The sequence below is a fragment of the Erigeron canadensis genome, chromosome 2 (genome assembly GCF_010389155.1).
Source record: "Erigeron canadensis isolate Cc75 chromosome 2, C_canadensis_v1, whole genome shotgun sequence".
Taxonomy (NCBI): domain Eukaryota; kingdom Viridiplantae; phylum Streptophyta; class Magnoliopsida; order Asterales; family Asteraceae; genus Erigeron; species Erigeron canadensis.
The window spans coordinates 25,616,171-25,621,285 of record NC_057762.1 but is presented as its reverse complement, the minus strand read 5'-3'; the positions used below and the strand labels follow the sequence as shown (position 1 = coordinate 25,621,285).

At 33.2% G+C, this 5,115-nt stretch overlaps 1 non-coding gene across 1 annotated transcript; it reads right to left on the bottom strand.

Annotated features, from left to right (window-relative positions):
- Positions 1 to 5,042: 5,042 nt before the first annotated feature.
- On the bottom strand, positions 5,043 to 5,115 carry TRNAK-CUU. Its single transcript has one exon. It is a non-coding gene; the product is annotated as a tRNA-Lys (tRNA).

Below are 5,115 nucleotides of genomic sequence, written 5' to 3'. Positions count from 1 at the left end.
GTAAAAAAAGCCCAGAAAATGTTCATGGTCATGATATGTCCCGGAGATTAAAGATTTAATTCCAACTATCAAGAAAAAGTTCTTACGTACTTTTCGATTCAGTCATAGTTTAATCATGATTTCTTTGATTGCTTTTATGTTAATTTTAATCATTCTTAGTTTAAAGAATCGAGCATCCAGAGAATTGGGCCTAATATATGCTGTCCATTTTGCTTCATGTCTACTTGTCTAGGCTATCCATGTAAATACAGTAATATTGGTAAATAGTAAATATAAAAAAATTGGCTTCAATTAGTGCAACCTGAACTTGCTACTTATCTAAGTCCATGTATGTCGCTTTTTAACTAATTGTTACGAGTACTTTTATTCGAATCTCTAGAATCCAGTTGCCTTTTAAATCTTAGTATAATTTAAGTTTTTTGCAATATTGTAATAAGTCGATGAAAACAAGTACAAAATTGTTGCCATTTTTCTACATATACAACAAGTATAATCATGTTGTAAAACTATTTTAAAGCATGATTTTTATATCCGACGTTTTGTTGTAGATTTATCATTACCCAGTTCAAAATAGTTAATTTCATTCATTAATATGGTATCCAAGTATCCAACTAACAAAGAACTGCATTCGCTATGCTCATCACAAAGACACAGAATCACAAATCGTGCATAGATTAGTGCACTTATCGTACAACTGCTTAATTAACAGAGTACACAAGATATTAAGAATTAATTACTATAACTTTCTAACAAATTGTATATTGAAAACTTTTTTTTTTTTGTTATATATGGATGGACGGTGTATATAGAAAGAATCTGTTGATCAACCACTAGCGATAAATTGCATTACGATGAATTTGTTGGTGATGTTGCGATCATTTCGTGTATAGTTTGTCTACACAATTTGTGAGTTGAGTTTGGGGTCGTTGTTGACGGGTGGTACTTATGGTTGAGTCCAACCCGATTTATCTGCTCGGGTTCAGGTTGGGTATTTTAACCTGAATCTGTTTTTCCAAACCTGACCCGACTTACAACCCTATACACAAAGTCACAAATAATATACCAAACGGGTTCATCAGATGGCAATATGGCATTGACACTTTCTCTTGGTGAATAGCATTAATCATTTGCCCGGTCATAAAATGATTTAGCCCAACTTGGGCCCAATAAGCCTACAAATTAATGTATCTAGTTTCATCTGAACTAGGTTGCTAAAAGTCCCATGAAATGCTATTCCTATCATGGAAATTAATTGGAATTTTGAATTTGCACTTTATGAAGTACAGGTCCAAGTTATTTTAGGACGAATGTTTATTTTAGAAGCATTAAGACCAAATCTTAAACATTCATTTTTCACTATCTCCGACCACCACCACCACCACCATCATGATGATCTCCGACCACCACCATGATCTTCCGGCAACGGCGATCACCGGCGGTGGTGGTGGTCGCCGTCACCGGAGGATCATGGTGGTGGTCGAAGATCATCATGGTGGTGGTCGGTGATGATGATGATAATGTGTAAGTTATAATTTCTACATAGTCCTGATAATCCTAAAATAAGGAGTGGTCCTAAAATAACTCACCCCTATGAATACATATATAATTTTGAGTCATATTTTATCTCCAACGAGTTAACATATTAAAATGATATGTAATCACTTAAATTATTTGAAAATGAAATGGTGCGTATAACATGTAGAGAAATTTTTGCTTAGCGTATTCAAATACTCGTAACATCTTAAAGTGCCTCTTTAATCTTGTTTATTAGTATAGCTTTTGTAAGAACATTTCAATACACTACTTACAAAATCCAAAAAAAGTGACCAAAAAAAAAAAAAAAAAGTGATTAGTCAACCCCAACTGGACCACAAAATATCCACATGTATAACAAACTTGTAGAATTATGACAATATGACTTGTTAGAGGCAAATGTGCAGTGTTAAACATTGGCAATTTGACAACTTTTGACAAGGTTTTCGACCAATAATATAATGTCATGCGTTCAACAAGGTTTTGGCAGCAGGATTTTGGTCAATTTTCGCCAAAACGTTGCCAAAATAGAGAGTATAGTGTCAAACCTTGCCAAAATACCAAAACTTGTCAAACACAAAAAAACAAAAAAAATGGTAGGGTCGTAGGATCACAAGCTTGCATTTAGGAGCTAAAAAATATACCAAAACTTGCAACAATCGGTTGTATATGGCCGATTGGAGTTGTCAATGCTACTTTCCAATTCTTGACAATGAAAAGGGTGCAATGGAGCCAACTTGCCATGTTGAAAGAAGCTGATGCAAGATGCTGATTGCACTCTTAGGTCGCGTTTGGTTTGCAGATTTTGATGGAATTTGATGGAATTGGAATTGAATTCCATTCCTTAGTGCGTTTGGTTGCTCAATGATGAAGGAATATCATTCTGTTGGAATGTCAACATTCCCTCATTTGATGGAATCTCCATTCCATGGGGATGGGGGAAGGAATCTCATTCCGTCTCTCCCTTAAATCTTCAAAAAATGAAAAATATTCCATCAAATTCCATTCCATCATATTCCAATTCCTTAAATAGATTCCATTTCATCAAAAAATATTCCGTGAACCAAACGCGCCCCTAGTCTCTTATCCCTTACATTAGGGGTGAGTATGGATCGTTTGGGTTCGGTTTTTGCCTAAAACCGAAACCAAAACCGATACCAAAACCAATTCATTCGGTTTTTAGAAAACCAAAACCATTGGATTCGGTTTTTGTTCGGTTCGGTTTCTCGGTTTTCCGGTTCGGTTTGGATCGGTTTCGGTTTTTTTAATAAATTTTGTTTTTTAAGATTTTTTTAAATATTATGTTATAAATTTAACTTTCAATTGTTAAGAAAAAAATATGATATAAAAATTCAAATACAGAGAATCTTTTTATTAAATAATTATATTTTTTTAGGTGTTAAGATTTGTATAACTTTTATAAAACGAATTGTTTTTACTGGACGTTTTTATTAAAAATATACAATTTGTATAGATTTGTACAATAAAAAGATAAAAAGATTAAATTATTAACATATTTATTAATTATAAGTAATAAATATAAATGTAATATGATATTAAAATAAAATAAATTAAAATATATTTAGTTCGGTTCGGTTTTGATCGGTTTTTTGGCATATGAAACCGAAAACCGAACCGATTCGTTCGGTTTTTAGAAAACGAAAACCAGACCAATGGATTTCGTTCGGTTTTCGGTTTTTTCGGTTTGGTTTTATCGGTTTTTGGTTTTCCGGTTCGGTTTTTGCTCACCCTACCTTACATGACCCAACAGTCAAACAAATTGGTTTTGTATCACTACACTTTTAGTCTCTTATCCCTTACCTGACCCAACAGTCAAACAAATTGGTTTTGTATCACTACTGAAATTTTACAAAATTGTGATGAACATGAACTAGATAAGCAAAGTCTCCTTTTGTGGGAGATGGGTAGACTTTATGTTGGGTTATATAACTATTTATCACAACAAATCACAAAGCACGCAACAGAAGACAAGATCTATGCAGTTTAATTAATTAACCAAAGTATAGAATATGTACCTTATAATGGAGAGATTGAAACAAGAACAAGGTTTATATTAACCTCTCTACAATTGCACACTCAACGTTGGAACGTATGTATGTTAGTACTTGATCACGAACTCACAAACCCGTTGTGTATCTCCCTTAATTCGAAAACCCATGAACCAATCACCATTTGTTTCATCTAACAAATTCTAGCACAATTAATGCTATGTATGCATTAATTATATGAGAAACCATGTGATTATTCGTAAAAGCACAAAACCGAAATCGCTTTTGGGATTTTTGGTTCGGTTCGACCGAAAGGAAAAAAGGGAAAGAGGAGGAGAGTTTTTCTTATGTGAATGAATAAATAAAACCCTTGAATTAAATTAGGGTTTAATTTATTTGGTGATCAAGCTAAATCAAGACCTAAAAGGCCTCTTAAAAACCGGCCCCTTTTATGGATTTAGAACCCAACTCTAATTTTCATATTTCACATTTTAAACCTCCTCCTAATTAATTTAAATACAATTAATCCTTTAACTTATTTAAATTAATTATTTCGTGATCAAATTAATTAATAAATTACATTTAATATATTAATTAATTTATAGTTACATTCACGTTGAGGTGTGACCCCGTAAGCTTAAATACTTTTCGGATATACGTTCATTTTACGTGATCATATTCTAACACTTTATAACGTTTATAATTTTATATGGCTTTGTTTATATCAAGCTTATAAATCGATATTAACATATTTGGTTGTTTGTTTGTGCATAACACTTAATTAGCATTTAGCTACAAAGTTCTGACAAATCTAATGTTGGACAAATTTAAAAGTGTAATACATGTATATATGGTAGCATCAACTATTATCTGTTTAAGACGATCTTTTCTCATTCAATTTATATTTTATTCTTACTCCTAAAATTACCCCAATATATTTTTATTCGTTAATTTTTTACATTTTTTAAGCATTTACGTAATCGACCATTCATAGAAGCAAAACTTTATTACAACATGTCGATGTCATGTTAAAAAGTTAATTTTATTCTATCTTATTCTTTAACATTGCAAGTGCAAATATTTTTAAGCAAGGTTGCAAAAGTCGTTAATCGTTCCCAGGTCGGTTGACAAGCGAGTTGGGAGTATTCGGGTGTATGCGGTGATTACTCGGGGGTCAAAGTGGCCAAGTCGGAAAGTACTCGGAGTAATCGACCGACTCGACACCCTACCTTGTAGTGAATACTCGGAGAGTACTCGGCTCTACTCGGTGAGTTTTACAACAGTGTTTTTAAGACATAAGCCTTATAGCTACAGTAAAAAATATTTATATGATAAAATTAATCAGCAACGCATAAGTGCCTTAAGCTCTACCAACTAAGGTAAGTGGGTTTTTATTTTTCTTACACTACTATATGACGTTATACTGACGAAGATAAAGCCATATCCCATACTCCCCTCCCATAGGTTACAATAAAAGACTTAAATTATTTAAAAAGTTTACGCCCACCGTGGGGCTCGAACCCACGACCACAAGGTTAAGAGCCTTGCGCTCTACCAACTGAGCTAGACGGGC